We start from the raw sequence: 16,989 nt of genomic DNA, 5'->3' as shown, positions 1-16,989 counted from the left end.
TGAACATTCAGAAGGTATTTCATAAATTTTGAAATCTTTTTCTCTCCAAATAAAATGATGCATATGAAAATACATTAAACAATCTCAATTAAAAAATCTAAATAAAAGTGCTTTAAAGAGTTTTGCAGAAGTAACTGAATGAGCCTTTTGGTGATGTTTATCACTTCTAATAACAATCATCTTAAAATCTTCTTTCAATTGTGAAGTTTAATAATAAATTGCCTAATCTTGGGCAATTCTTTCATCCATTCCTTCAGGAGGCTTCCTGCATTGCCAAGCAGCAGCGGTTAATATTGCAACTGCCCACGAGAGGGCTCGTTTCCACAGGGCTACAGCACGGGAAGAAAATCTTTGTAATACAAACACCCAAATCCCTGTTAGTCAAACCATACCATTACGAACACACACACACATGCCTTTGTGCTGTTGTGGAGTGTCAATGATGCAGCAACAGCTCAATTACCGCTGCATATTTATTGCGTGATTTATAAGAGTGAATTATTCAACTCAGTTCTTCAAGCTATTTGATGTCTGCAATTGAAATTAACCTCAGAATACAAGATTGACATAAGCCAATAATAAAGCACAGTTAAATGGAATGGGGTGGGGGAGAAAAATTAAAAATGGCATACAAATATATATGCCTAAAGCCCACTGAAATAAATGTAAGGCTTTTCTCACAAAATGAGCTTTGTTTAAGATTGAGGCAGGAGTAAAAATTCACTAAACTGGCAGTAATTCTTCAACTTGTATAATTTCTAATCTCCTTAAAGAATCGTAAAACACAAAAATTAGCCTCATCACACAAAAACATAGACCTTCTGCTTTTCAGAACTTAAACCTTACACTTTTAAAGAGCTTGCCCACCTCGCAGCCACACTAATTAGCAAGAAATCACACCTGAACATGACAAGCTTTCGAACTGGCTGCTGCTCACATTGGCAGGAGACAGTCAAAAAAGCCCAAAGCAGGACTGGGTATGGGAGCTGCAGCATGCAGCCCTGCTCTCTCGGAGCACTCACTGCATCTCTGCCAACAGAGCTGGGCTAGCTTAATGAGCTTGTACAAACCATAGTGCCACCAGTAGGCATAATATCATGGTGAGTTTTCATGTGGTCGCATGGGTGTACCAACTCACCCATCTGATTAAATCATCAGTGGCTTCAGCTTCCGTTTGGGAGAACATAGGTTTCTAGTGCTCCATGTGGAGGACAAAAGTAATTGAAAAATCTGAAGCAAGCATATCCCCAAGGCTAAGGGATTCTTTCCCCCACGCTGTGATTATGTACCCTTGCTGGTGCCAAGAGGCAGTGGTCCTTCTATACAAGTGTTATACATCCCATGTGTCCCTTCTCTACCTGGAGCTCCCCCAAAGAGGTCCCAGCTAGAAGAGGGAGCTGAGAGTCCCTGCTGCCAGCAGTGCATTTCAGGCAGCTGGGGTCCTAAGCAAAGCACAAGCTCACAAGGCACCAGTTTCCTCATTCATCCATGGGTTAGAAGCCCTGACTTCCTCCTCCCCTCCATCTGTTCTATCCCTAACATATTCCTTTAACTCCCAAGAACCACATTCACAATATACGCAAGCATGAAAACTCCAAACTGTTAGCAAAGACGCATGAATGATTGCCAAACAAACCAACAAACAACTTTAAAAATTAAATCAATTAAAAAGTTACAAAAAAAAAAAAAGAAAAAAACTGAAGTCAGATAAAAACTCTTTGCAAAAGATGAGTTTCTCCAAGAGGTGTGAGACACCACACACTCCACAAAATCTGCTAGTGACTTTGCTATTGTTACTGATTTTCCAGGAACTCTCCCCAGAAGTTTTGGTGGAAAGTAGCTGTAAAATGAGATGAAAAGACCAGGTGTGAGGACTGAGACTGACCCCTGAGGAAATGACTTGTTTGTCAATACATTGAGAGGTTGATCTCATTAGGCACAGGAATGGAAAGGAGGAATGAACTGAGTGGATGCTGCTGGTGCCCCAAAGGTGACCTCCTAGGAAGACAAAAAGGGCCTGTGGATGCAGATAGCCCAGAGGCTGGCGCCTTTCCTCAAGGTGAGTACTGAATGGGCCTTGTTTGCAAAAGCAACATGTGCCAAGGACGTACAAGCATTTATAGCATCCAGAGATTAAGGGAGTTCAGCATATACAATTCATCTTTCCATACAAAGAGTAAATTTTCAAAGGGTTGTTAGGCACCTCGTATGTGAACTCAACCATAAGGTGAACCCAACAGCAACTAGGAAAGTCTGATAGCAGAGGACAAAACTCATTGTCACCAGACTGTTCTGATAACTCACACAAATGGGCTCTATCTGCGTCATCTGAATCTGAAAATTGCTGCGTAGGCAGAGGTTTTGTCATGGTGTCTTGCTATTTGGTAGAAAGCGCCTCATTCTTCCTCTGTTATATTGCTGATTTTCAGCAAACAGTAACTTCTTTTTTTTTTTTTTTGCAAAAGGACTCCACAACACCAACTTCTAGCTTCAAATCCCTTCAGCATATCCCCTGGTTACAGTAAAGTAATACTCCGCCCCTTCTCAGCATTTATCTAGTCAAGTAAGGAATGCTTTCTGCAAGGGAAATGACTTCCACTTGAAAGTGGCCCTGATGTTAAGCTAGAGAAATTCAATGTAGGGAAGTGTCCTGAATGTCAGAAAGAGGAGCTAAATGGTTGACATCCCAGCCTCTGTGGAAGACTCAGCAGTGCTGGTTCATCGTGCGATCAGAATATGTAGGCAGCTTGTGTCCAGGACATCCTCCTTGTTGCAGAGAAAAGAGGCTGTATCTTACGTCTGGCCAGCGATATTTCAGCTGTCTCTGAAGAAAACTAGATATATCCATTGCGGAGGAGAAAGTGCAAAGGAAAATTCTTGTCTATCACAGTTCTGAGAGTTATTGGGTTCAAACTGTGTTAATTACCCTAGATGTTCTTCTCTTTCATTGCCATATCTCTTGCTTTTATTTAAAATACTTCAAAAATACATGTGGATGCTTGCATCACAGGTATTGCTACCTTTGCACCTACTGTTGGAATAGAGAAGAAACAAGGACTGTCACGGATGTTGGAGAAGAAATGGTTGAAAATCAATTTCAACAGACTGTAAGAAAATATTTTCAAAGCACCTTTAATTAAAGGAACTGTGTTTGGTGTGAAAGATTGGTCTGGTTTATTTTTTTAAATGTGTTGGGCCTTTCCAAACAGCCAAGTTTTCTCCCAGCTCAGAGGTAGGCAGTCCAAAAAAAAAGATGAATGTTCAAAATAGTCAATTTTCAATCTGTTTTGGGGGAAAAGGTTTCAGATGAAAGGAAATGGGATAGCCTTTAATTACTATTTCTTATACCTCTTTCCTTAGAGAGTTCCCAGGCTTTAAAATATCTTTTTTTCTGTTGTCCTGCTTTCTAATATTTACTCTTATACTTAGAATATTTTATCACTTTTCCTGTGGAAGAGCTCTAGCTTCCTCTGGAAGTTTCTTCTCAAGTTATAGTCTTCCCTGCATATTGGTCTCACCTCCATCATCACAAACTGTGTCCCACCAGACTTGTTTAATCCTTTGCTAAATAACTCAACTCAGGAAGACTTTTATCATTCCAAGGCAGAGACCGAATAAAAACCTTCTGTCTTCTCAGAAATTAGAATAAGGAAAACAATGACTGTAAAGAAAATATCTACATTTGTCAACAAGAATCATTAGTCTGCTGCAACTGAATTTAAAATAGCTTTCCTAGAACTATTTATGTCTCCCAAACTTTAATGACATCATGCAGAAATGTATCCTGAAAATGCTTTTAACTCCACACATCATTAGAGTTCAATGGTAAAAAAACCTGACTCCTAAGGCAAAAAGAAAATGTATTCCTTCAGGCTGTCTCTTTGAGACAAAGATCTAATTTAACAAAGATTACTGATCAATTTCTTAAGATTTTCACACCTGAAATGTGTTGAGTTTTTCTGAGATAATTGCAGTATTGCTTTACTTTTAATAAGAATTTTTTTAACAGGACCTATTATCAGTATTGCCAACTAATAATCACAGTGCCTTATTAAACATTTTCTTAGTAATCTTGATGCTTCTGCTTCCTATATGAGCATTTAGTATCGCTTATAATACTGCAACTGAACTCCCTAAAGGATATTCTTTCTGTAGGAGATTTTTTACTAAGTAGGCTTTTAGATCCTATTTTGGGGGGAAGGTAAGTTAAGAAAGATCAGCATCACGCAAAGATCTTCCTTTACATACCTCTTCAAGCCTTGCTGCATACTTCTTCTGAAGGCTGGGTTTAAGGTCACTAGTTTATTCTTTATAATTTCCTTGTATGACGAGTACTATGAGATAATGTGCCAGTCAGCTTGTAGTTAACAAGCATGGCATGTCTCCTCCCCTGAGCTGTTTCATCTGCTTTTATCCAACATCATCTTGAAACATTTGGATTTATTGCTTTGAGATTGTTTGTACTGAGCACACAGAAGTGCTGCTATTTTGGGTGAGAGAAGGGAATGGCCTTAGTACACATTAACCTGCCTGTGCCTTGAACAAATGTATCTTCTCCTTCAAATACTGACTTGAACTAACGAGTGGTTGAGGAAACCAGCAAGAGATCCCTCCCACATCCAAAAAAACATCTTGCTTACTCCTGATCTCTGGGACAGCGATGTATGACTCCCTGTAAAAACATCGCTGAACCTGGATCTTCAGCAGACTTCAAATTCAACTAATGTTAGCAAAGACCTGACGTGTCCTTTGCAGAGAGAGCTTACCTGCAGCTAAAGTACTGCAGATGGCAATGTGACAGAGGTGACAATTTGGCCTTCAGCACCTTTATTAAAAAGATGAAAATGAAGAGCAAGGAGGAAATATTATGAGACCATGCCCTTCCTAGCAGAGGGACAGCAGCCAGCATGATCCCAGGTACCCCACCACCAGCTCCACACTGCAGGTCCTCCTGTGCACCGCTGGAGGAACAGCCCTGGTAGTCAACAGCATGGCATTACAAGTTTCACTCTGTGTGAGGTTAATGGATAAGTTTATAGAACCATGAGTGTATTTAGAACTGGCAATGAGGAGAGAAAATGCTGGTTTAAACAAGAGGAGGATGTTTTTGTTCACAAAACATCAGCAGTTAAAAGATGTAGACTTCCCTGAGGTCATTCTCACAGCTGCTTTTCAGAGAATCGCTGTTTCTTCCAAAAGAGGAAAGCTGCAAAGTTTAGAAAGACATGGATCATAAGCAAAATAGAATTTCATTGGCAGCATGATTCATCTCACCACCACTTTCTGCCACTTCTATGAATCATTATTAGTAATTATTAGTGACTCAAGAACCAATCCCATGTTGGTACCAAAGGTACACAAGTCACCATAAACTTTAACTTTGACCATGATGTAGCACCTAGTAAACTCACTAGGATTTTAAATCTATTGCACTTCAGATTAGACATCTTCCTGAGACATCAAGATACCATGGCACAGACTCTGTCCTGATTTATTCCAGCATAAACCAGAATTAATCCCATTTGCAACATCAATATGGAGCCAGTGGAAGTGAAAGACTTAACTCACTACAGCATTTATCAGGCTTGTGTCTCTGGCTTTTGTCAAGGCAAAGAGAGCAACGCCTAGAGCCAGGCTTTGGAGATTATCCTGATCTTCAAGTCTAAAGGTGAAGAAGGCTGACTCAGCCCTCACTCTTCTCACCATTTTGTATTACTTCCCACTTAATTTCTCTATTTTACTGACATCTCACCTCACCCTCAGGGAATTTTGTATATAGGTGTGGGATGGCGAGGAGGGATATCAATCACCTTCCATTCCCCAGAAATAAACCCAAATTCTAAGCAGACCGCTTTAAATATCTGAAAGCGAGTACCAAATTAGACCCTGAACAGAGGACAGCATGCCATGTGGTTAAATAGATTCTTTCCTAGTTTGGTAGATGCTTATTTACCACCATCGTACAAAAACAAGTTTGTTGGGAGTTGTGGTCCTGCTCCCTGGCATGGGAGGCTGGAGCTGTGGAATTCCCACCTACAATCCCAGCATGTTCCTTGAGCTTACTTGTAAATGTAACAAACGTATATACTGCTCACATTGACCAAGTCTGTAACCGTCAAGGTTGTGAACCCAGCACTTAGAAGACCATGACTAGATTTACTTAGAAAAGAGAAAGTGAGAGGAAGTAAGTAGGAATGGGACATGGAAACTGCAGGGGATGTAAGACTTGCTAGTCAGACACAAAAAAAAACCCAGAACGATGAAGAGTGGCTCCTGGTGGTGATGTGAAAGGAATTAAAGAGGAAACCAAAAAGCAACAAGGATGGAAATACTCTTGGCAAGAGTGTATGTATGTCCAACAGTCATGCTCATTGCCTGTCTGTGAAACTCACCATCAGAAAGACCCATTCATCCTATTGAAGTCCTGGCAGACATGGAGAGTCCCTGCCTGAGTCAGAGATCTTCTCACTGCTGTGCTCCCATATATGCCTCCAGACCGCTGGAGGGACTGTCTTTTCAGTTTCTCCCTACATAAAGCAAACAAAAACCCTAGGAAATCATATGCTAAAGATAAGTTTGAAGAACAAGAAAAGTCTTGGAAAGACAGGCATTCAACAGTTGAGCTTGAAAATATGAATAAGAAGGACAGCTTGAGCACCTGGAGATGAAGAGGAATTTATTATGCCAACCACAGAAGAACAAATGCATCAGATCCTGTGTGTTGTGTTATTTTCTGCTTATTTGCAGCAAGCCCAGACAAATGCATGCTTAACCAAAGACATCACTAAGTTAACAGTGATACCATAACCCATTCAGATTTTTTCCATTGAACAAAAAATTAAGTGTGGTTCAGTTTATGTTAAGTTTACTTATTTCCTTCTGAAATGCACAAGTCTGACCAAAACTGTACAGCAAGTATAGAGCAGCTCATCAGCATCGTGCCTTTTAAGTCCCACACAAAGCTGCCAGGGAATTACCATATAAAGTTTATATTCCTCTTCAACACTAAACAGATGCCGATCAGCAAGTCCAACAGGAGATATCAAATGCCAGTGGTCTACTGTTGCTTGCCGTATGCTCAAAACTCTCTTGGTGTGAAGAAGTTCAGCTTTCCAGAGAGCAGCCTGTCCTTGTCAAGTCAACTCACAGAGGTGGTTGAGTCACCTTCCCTGGAGGTGTTTAAGGCACGGGTGGACGAGGTGCTGAGGGATATGGTTTAGTGTTTGGTAGGAACGGTTGGACTCGGTGATCCGGTGGGTCTCTTCCAACCTGGTTATTCTGTGATTCTGTGATTCTGTGATTTGACCAGTCAAGTCAACACTTGTTGCCAGAGCAGGACTCTTTGTACCAGTCCTCCCTGTACTGAAAAGAGGAGAAGCAAAGATTTTTTCATTGTTTAGAAACGTGCAGTCTTCACAAAATCATAGAATCATAGAATAGTTAGGGTTGGAAAGGACCTTAAAGATATCTAGTTCCACCCCCTGCCATGGGCAGAGACACCTCCCACCAGCCCAGGCTGCCCAAGGCTCCATCCAACCTGGCCTTGAACACCTCCAGGGATGGGGCAGCCACAACTTCCTTTGGCAACCTGTTCCAGTGTCTCACCACTCTCACAGTGAAAAAGTTCTTCCTAATGACTAGTCTAAATCTGCCCCTCTCCAGTTTGTACCCATTCCCCCTTGTCCTATCACTACAAGCTTTTATGAATAGTCCCTCTCCAGCTTTCCTGTAACCCCTTCAGGTACTGGAAGGTTGCTATAAAATCTTCTCGGAGCCTTCTCTTCTCCAGGCTGAACAAGCTCAACTCTCTCAGCCAGTCCTCATATGGAATACACCTTCAAAAATACCTTCCTAGTGTTGCTCTGACACATAAGGACTAAGCCGCCACATTTTTCAGCAGGCTTATCTCTTAACAAACGACATGAAAGCAGAGAAACAAGTAATCAGAGAATTGCCACACTCTTTTCTTTTAATCTCACCTTTGAAGAAGACCCCCAGCTTTAGTATAGTTGCATACCTTGTAGGTGCTGATCCTGTCCTACTGACAGCCATGACTAGAGAGCTCAAGGCCAATTAGGAACTCCCAGCAGCAGCAGCACTGGGATTCCCAACCCTGAATGTGCAATTCAAAATCCAGAATCAGACCCAGAAGGTCCCTGGGCAGTATAAAAGAAGAGATATGTGCTTCCAAAAGGCAGCCTAAGTAGCTCATTACTAGCTCGTTAAGAATCCCACATTATTTAAAATAAAGGCTTGAGTTATTCTGTATAAAGCATGCAAAATAGATTTCTGGGTACATGGTGTGGTAAGCAAATAAGAAAAAATGGAACTGGTTCAAGCAGATAATAAAATTCCTAATAGTATAGATCCTATTGTCCTAGACAACTCCAGTTCAGCATAGTTTATGTAAAAGTGAAGGTTGTTTCCTGGCTGCTTGTGTTTGTCTTTCACATCAGACTTCATGAAAAAGCTGCTGAAAAACATTAATGGGATTATATTAACCACTCAAAATCTACAAAAGGGTATTATCCCTTGACTTCCACAGGCTTGGGTCCAGAGACCAAGCAGCTTCCTTTTGAAGGCACGGGTGAGGCATGACCTATATAGATACCAGGACTGGAAGCCAGCCGGAGCATTCCTGTCCCAGCTGAAGAATGGACTCATTACCTTCTTAGTCTCCCTACTAAGCATAAGCTATTTACAGAATAACCAAAATCAATGAGTTCATCCTGATGTACTAACTCATAATTGGACTCAATATCACTAAGTCTGAGGTCAAGACAAAGCAACCAAGAAAAAAAAATTACACAGGCTCCTGCCACCCTTTCACCATGGCCCAACTGACTACTCATACCAAATTCCACTAAAACCAAACTCATATCATAAAAAAAAAAACATACTAGCAGGATGCTTGAAAACGTGGTCTACGTTTTAAACTCTTTAGGCTCAGAAGTGCCACTCATTTTATGTTTCTAGTATGTCTGGCAAAACAGGGCTCTGACCTTCACCTGTTCTCAGGTGCTCTCCTAAGAAAGAAATGATTACTAATATTAAGAGCAATAAACTTTAGAACATTTCTATCCAGATTAATATTTTGAAACATGCACATTTTAGTATGTAGTCAAACAAGACTTCAGAGGGTTTCTTTACAATGCTCAGCTAGGCAAATAGAATTCAGCCTTATTAACAGAGTCATATCACTGCAGCTGGGGGCAGATTAAATAAAAAAAAGTCTGACAGGCCAGAGGCATTGGTTCAGCCAGGCAAAATAAGCAACAGTGATGTGTGTCACAGTAGAGGTTCATAAGGTTCAGTCCCACAGCCCTTGCAATACCCATGATCTCGGTGAAGGTAAAATCAGTAGTCTTTCAAATCAGCAGAACTTCACTTTAAATCAATCAGATTAAAAGGTTAAGTGCCTGGAATCTTTGCCAAGATCTGTTAGACTTCTTTCCTTAAGAATTGTAACAGCAGTCAAATTAGTCATAATTGTTTAATCATTCATACAAGAAAAGTTGCCTATCTCACAAGAAGTGCCCTTGTAATCACTTTGGTAAATACAGTGGTACTAATCTAGTATAGGATAACAGGTTCAAAGTTGTAAACCCTGGAAATCTTTTACCATATGAAATGTTACTATAAGCATTAACTCATAATGTCTGCTTGTTATCAAGACAGCAGCAGTTCCCTCGGGGTCAGGAGGTTTATGCTAAAGCACATAGTGCTGAGTAAAGAGCACATATAAATCTCTATTGTAACTGAACCCAATACACCATCTTTCATTCCCCACTCCAAAGAGTAAATTAAGAACAAGAAACTCACACAGGCTTATCCTTCTTGATTTTATATTCACCCCAAGCTCTTTAAAATGCTTTTGATGTTTTCAGAAACATCATTCATCAGAAGGACGCTCTGGGTTTTCCAGAGTGCTGCTGTTGGGAGGCAGCAGATCAAGGTGGCAAAGGCAGAAAGGACCAGGCTGAGTGCAGATCAGCCTCGTGGCAGCCCTGTCCAGCTGCAATCCAGCAAGCCAAGTCTCAAATAAGATGAAAACCAAGTTTAAAAAAGGTGCTGCAGATGGGCAAAACAACAAGGATGCTTTTGAGGATATTTGTGATCTTTGCCAAAGGGAGAGCACTCAGCGGCTGGAGGGAGCATTGTCTCAGGAGTCACTCTGTGATCCTGAAATGGTCTGTTCAAATTCTTTCTGTACCCCTGAATTTATGCAGTTTCCCACAAAAGCGTTGAGAATTCAGAAATATTTCCTTAAGTAGCAACCTTGCAGGCTATCTTTATATTGATCCCATTCTCTAAATTGCTTGAAACATGTCACCACAGCCTTTCCTTTTCATGTTGGTGGTAGTAATAGTAGTATTAAAAAATACTTCTATTCAGCCATTGTAACTGAGCTGAATCCTCATATTTTCAAAATTTCTAACCTCTAACACATCACCTGACAGTTTTCAATAAAAAAGAGAAAATTGGCCAACAGTGTATTTTCAGCTTCTGGGTCTACATATAAAATTGAGCAGTGGTTCTGCAAAGACCTAGTTAGTTTACAAACTGGCTGCTCTTTCAAGCCCTAGACGTGGTCACTCTTAGCACCTCCCTTTTCAATTTTTTCCAGGACTAAGCTCAAGAGGACCCCAAGCAGAAATAAAGCAAGAGTAAAGCGGCCAGCAACAAGCTGGCGAGGGAGAGATTGGCAGCCCTAGATGGATGGGCAAGGAAGAAAGGAGATTAGTGGAAGGAAAATAATCAAAGGGATCAAAGGGGCCAGAGTTTGGAGCCCCCAGATAGAGCCAGGGTGTAGCAGGACCTGGCATGCATGAGGAGGGGTGATAAAAGCTGGTCAGATTGTGGCTGTTGTTGCCAGCTGAAAAACACACTGCAGTAGTAGTTATCCACTTAACAAAGCAGCAGGAGAACTTCTCTCAGGGGACTAGCTGTATTTGGCCGTCCATGCTCTCATCTTTTCTCCCTGTGCACGTCAAAGTAACTTTTAAAGACCACTTCCATGTTCCTCTCTGCACAGATCAACATAGTAGGGAAAATCAGCATAAGACACACAAAAAAAGTAACTCCACTTATATGCCTCTGCCCTTTACACAGCTTCAGTGAAATAAAGCTTCCTCACACAGCTGAGATCTACATGGCAGTCAGTGCTCATTAATGGTACAGAAAATACACCAAATATGCATGAAACACTGCTGCTAGACCCTGACAGTTTCTGTGAGGCAGATATGCAACTATGTAAAGGACAACTATGCAAACCTGACACACTGGATCAGTCCAATTCCTAGGTGATACACTAGACAGAACAGTTCCCCAGACTGTTTTTTGCTTTGGGTGTGCGTGTATGTGTGTCCCATACAAAGAAGTTTACCCGTACCCACGCAGTGGTGGGCATGGGGTTGTACAAGAGATGTTGGATTCAAAGAAGATGCAGGCAAGCTGCCAAACTCCTTGGCCAAGTGAACAGCTACTTTCAAAGAGCTCTGTGAACCAGGCTTTTCTTTGTTCCCTTCAGTTGCTGCTGCCTCACATGATTTCTCTTTGGCCAGGACACAGAGTGCTTAGGGGAGATGGTATTTGTCTTTCAGAAGGAAATGTAACATCAGTGTTAGTTAGGGGTTGCAAATATAACATAATCAGCAGAAGCCACTTACTTCTGCCAGAAACAAAATATGTATATATGTATGGGAACAAGTGCCACTGTCAGGAGGAGGGAGGATAATTGCCTTATTGCTCCACAGTCCCTGGAGATCCCCATTGTAGCCAGAAAAATTAATTTTCCTTCCCTTAAGGTGACTGCTGAGTTGCAGTGTAACCCCTTCATTGGGCACTGGAACAGGCTGCCCAGGGAGGTGCTTGAGTCACCATCCCTGGAGGTATTTAAGGGACAGGTGGATGAGGTGCCAAGGGGCATGGTTTAGTGTTTGATAGGAATGGTTGGACTCGATGATCCGATGGGTCTTTTCCAACCTGGTGATTCTATGATTCTATGATTCTGCTAGCAGCCTAGTTCCCTGCCACATGGAGAAGAGCAGAACACAGGGCCAAATTTTCAGCCAATTAAAATAGCCAGAACTTCCTTCTAGCCAACATATGTGTGCCTATCTCCACCAGCAGACAATTTGCTCCTGTGTTCCTGAATCAGGAGACAAATCCCTTCTATTTTGGACTGGCAAAGCTGACAGAATTGCAAAGATAGTGATGCTCAGTCTGCCGAAGGCAGGCTTTGGGGATAGCATTCACATTAACACAACCACTAAATCAAGATGCTCTGTTTGCTTCTTGGAGGAGCAGTACCTTACCTTACAACCAGGAGGAAGAATAATTCATCTTCTCATTTAGAGAACTTCATGGCCTTTGGAAAAACTCTGCCTTTGCTTTTCTCTTTATTTTCAGTGCAGATATACTGTGCGAGCATATTAGCATAAAAGAAGAGCCTGTATTACTTTCACGGGTAGACAGACTTACTGCAACTGTGAATGTAAGACACTGGGAGTTAAGCTCAGATTTCACATTTCAGGTGCTAAAGAGCAGAGGCAAATTAGAGTTACTGCAAACAAATGAAAAGCTCATATCTGGAGACACCTCAATGCATTTCCAAGTAAGTCCTTTCCCTTCATGTAAAAAGCATTCAGGAGTAGGAGGCAGAAAGACAATGTATAAACCACTGCACATTTCTGAATGGCCTCAGAAACTGCTCAAATGCACAGTTGCAATTCAGAGAACAGGATTTTGGAGGCCACTGAAGGAGCTGTGCAGGTTACCGTCCAGTCTTCCCTCTCCAAAAGCCTCAGCAAATCCTTCTCCAGCAGCAGCTGAAGTTGTTTGTCCTGAGGGACAGATAATGTCCTTTTGCTCCAGCACAGGGATGGGCCTGCTCCACCACTGTAAGCCGAGGGAGAAGCAGGACCCTCTTGATCCTCAGTGTGGGCTGGGAGCAGCTCCTCTTGGCACTGCTCAGAGGCTCACAATTATTTTGGTAGCTCTGATTATCTCCCTTTGCCAGGATTCAGCAAGCTACACCAAATCAATTTAGGGCTGACCAAAGAGTCACTCAAAGGGCCAGAGATGTTCACAAGTAGAAAGGTGATCCGCTCAAGGACAATGTCCCCAGAATCATTTGGGTACAAATGTCTGAAGTGTGCAACAGCTGCATGTGATGACAGTGGGTGTTTTATCACAGGGTAAACCCCACACACTGCTGGGCTTTTAAGCCAGACCCTGCTTTAAGAAAATGCTTTCTGTCAACAACTTAGGCAAGTGAAGGAAACTGGGGTATGCAGAAAGGCTACTATCCCTACTTCATATTGCAGTTCTAAAGACGAATAGCTAAATAAAGCAAGTGCCGTTCTGGAAGATGTCATGGCACTCGTCGTGCTGATTTCACACCGCCTGTTGTACTTCTGTTTTAAAATTTGGGGGATCAGCTCATCCACATCAGATGCTTTTTATATGTTATGTATTGAAAAAGTGTTGTTTTCCATCTCTTGAATTATACAACCCCTTACAAATTTTTCTGTACACAAAGATATGTACCTACTCTGACATTTCAATGACTTTTATAATGTCTTTATGGGTTCGTTTTCCCATATGAACCTCAAAGCCTCTTGATGTAGTTGTGTTTCCATCTCCTCAGAACAGGGCAACAGGTTGGTCTACCATATGTGGTTGAACAGACACAGGACTTTATTAAAAATGGGTGAATGATGAAAAAAAAAAAAAAATGTGTGCTAGGACTGGAAGGAAGCAAAGTGAAGCAAAGCAAAGTGCAATGCCACATCGAACGTGCCACTTGCCTTGTGCCTTCTGTTTCCAGAGACATGCAAGCAGCCACAATGATAGCGTTATCTGCTGGCTGCACTGCTGACCCAGGCAGCCTTTCCCCGCCCAGCACACCCTGCACAGTGATACACCATGGCGTAGGTGTGGAAAGAGAGGAAACCTTTCAACCCCAGATGCTAAGAAACCACCGCCAGCTTCATCTGCTTTTCTATTTGCAGGGACTGCTACTGTGGAAAACAGTACAGAGGCTCAAGGACCAAGGGTTTCATCAATATTAGCAAATTAAACAGTGCCTGGAGATGGACCATGATTATCTGTAATAGCAAGCTGTTCAAGCATTTCATGGCCTGTGGCAATTACTGCACCCCCAAGCCATTCCCGAGCACAGTCCAGAGTCAAGGACATAATCTCAATTAGCCATCAGCACAGAGCCACCCTCTTTTGAAGTGGACAGTATTTTACTAACAGAGATCTAAGCTCTCCTATGCCAGTTGGTCTCTGGGCCCTGCAATATCCCCAGGCATATTTAATTTACTGATATAGAAGTAGTTGATAACTTCATGGTTACTCACGTCTGCTGTCTCTATTGATCAAGATACGTGCTTCTTGCATTAGTCAGCAAGCATGTTAGCTACCCCACTAATAGCAGAAAATAAACACATCACAGCAAGAGACCACACTTTAATGCCATTAAGCTTTGACCACTTCAGCAGAGAGAAGTTAAGTCACAAACCTACAGGCCCAGTCTACTGACTTCTCTGGAGAGCTGATGAAAGCATTACAGATATAACCTAACTGCTCTTTGTTGTACATGAAAACCATCACAGTAATGCTTCCCAAGTGATCCTGGGATTTCTTTTCAAAGGGACAAGGTCATATTTGCATTAATAACTATTGAAAAACACCACTTCAGGACAAGAAAAAAAATTGGAGTGTGCAGTTTTAATCCTGACATTAACAAGCGCACAGGCTAAGAGCAAACTTCACTGAAAAAAAGATCTTAAAATTATTCAAACTGACACAAGCACCCTATTGCTAACATACATCAAGCTCAGAACAACAGATTTATTTAAAAATACCCTTTATTTACAAGACATTCAAACTTCATTTTGACAAAAATGTAACTGTACATAAAACTTAATTTCTTACTAATGGTTAATAAAACCACAACGACATTTTCCATTCACTGATTCAGCAATCATGGAAATTACATTTTGGCACATTATTTAAATCACATAAGGAACAGAAAAACTGGAGGAAACTTCTAAGCAACACAACTCCATAAATGTAACAACTTTATACAGTGACTCATACCAAAGTATCACTGTTCAAATAAAGTATTTAACATAGAAAGTGCTTCCACTGTACAGCAAAGTAGTAGAACCTATAGAAATCTTCATGGATTATCTTTTCAGAAATGTCCCTTTTATCTTCCAATTAGTGATCCAAACTTTCCCCTAAGGTGTTGAAGAATAACTAACAAACCTTAGTGATGTCATTATACCTTCTCAGGCTCAGAAACCAAGCTTTTTTATTAAGTTGGTTCAAGTGGAGTGTTTATAAGGAATTTAAATATATAAAAATAGATATATTTATATCTCAAGATGACTACTTAGACGACACTTTGACACAGATCATGGGACACAAAACAGTCCTTGGAGTAGTCATCCATAGACCTTGGGTGGTGAACTTCACTTTGGGGAAAACTTGGGTGCCAGCATACACCTTTTAAAGTCCAGAATAAAAGGGAGCATTCAGGATGTAAAGTGTTATAATCAGGTAGAGGGGAGAAGAAAGAACAGGAAGAGCAAGATCAAAAAGTGGTTTGCAATGGTAAAGTGTATCACATAGCAAGACCAGCAAGCAGCAAATTTTAATTAAATGGAGTGCAAAAATTAAAACAGTGCATGAAAGAGGTATTTCTAACCTGTACTATAGCTACATCACTATGACCAGAAGCCTAGGAAAACTATATTGCTTTTATCGAAGAGACAAAGAATAATACTGTTGCATTACAAGTCAAAATAAGTATCGTTAACTACACAAGAACAAGTCAATTGAAAATTTGGCAAAAGAAAAGCAATACTCCTAAAAACACCATCAGTAATTTTTCTTTACATAGAAAGGCAAAGGCAAGACCTGCATTTAGTTAAAGAAGGAAAAATTATCTTTCTAATTGATATGTTTGCTGAAAGTATAACAGATGAAAAGGTGGCAAAAAAAATTGAATTCACTTTAAGAAAAGCCCCACAACTTACAAAGGCCAGCAAATTGCTGGCAAATTTTGCATTCAATGCCATGTCAAATTTATTTCAGGTTTCACTCTTGCTTCAAAACTACCTGCTAAAGGCTAGCAAATGTTTCATCATCATACAACTAGGTTCCATGTATGACTGGTTATGGACCAAAGGGCCACCTAATTTGGACAACTGGTTGAAAATCACCTGTCTTTTAAACAGATTCCCTTTGCTACAGACAGAGATGTGCAGATAGTGCAACCACTGCAAGAAAAACTGAATGCCATAACGGTGCAATCAGACGGGGGAAATAAAGAGGACAGGGTAGCACAATCAACCTGTAATCATCAGAACTTTTACATTCCTGAATTGGAGGTGGAAAAAAAAATTAAGCAGAAGAGGCCAGAAAAGAGATTTTTCAATAGTGCAGCAAAAATTGATTGAGAACAACTACCCATATATAAGGGCAAATACTGAAATATACTGTATTTCAAGATGAGGTAAGCTTAAGTGACTTAAAAAAAGGTATGTCAAGAACTAAAGGGAAATGATCCAATAGAAAATAGACACTGACTGGAATGAAGTCTTTTACAGAAGCTGAGAGGGGCCACTCAGTAGAGTTTAGTTGTGGCACACTCAAGACCGAGAAGAAAAATATTTTCTTCCAGGACTCAAAGGAAAACAACGATACTGAGGCAGCAACCTTAGCTGGATATCCTGGAAGTCCTTTCACAGAAAAAAACAAGGTTTGCCTCATAAATAATATAGCCCTGTTGGGTTTGCTTATTTAAGTAATCAAGCAAATTTTAAATCTCCTTGTTTTCTAGGTGTGAAGATTTCTGTAATCCCTGGTATTTTCCTATTTATTCACAGAAAACAATTACAGTACAAGAAAAATGTTTAAGAATGTTACTTCATTGTATTTTCAGGTTACAACACTTTTAAAATCTTTTTA

General features: G+C 40.8%; 1 protein-coding gene across 1 annotated transcript in view; it reads right to left on the bottom strand.

The window, feature by feature from the left end:
• Positions 1-16,989, bottom strand: part of EPRS1 (glutamyl-prolyl-tRNA synthetase 1) — a 431,857-nt gene that overhangs the window by 349,001 nt on the left and 65,867 nt on the right. The window lies entirely within an intron of this gene.

Source organism: Phaenicophaeus curvirostris, chromosome 2, assembly GCF_032191515.1.
Source record: "Phaenicophaeus curvirostris isolate KB17595 chromosome 2, BPBGC_Pcur_1.0, whole genome shotgun sequence".
In the NCBI taxonomy this organism is placed as follows: domain Eukaryota; kingdom Metazoa; phylum Chordata; class Aves; order Cuculiformes; family Cuculidae; genus Phaenicophaeus; species Phaenicophaeus curvirostris.
This window is presented reverse-complemented; position numbering and strand designations above follow the sequence as displayed.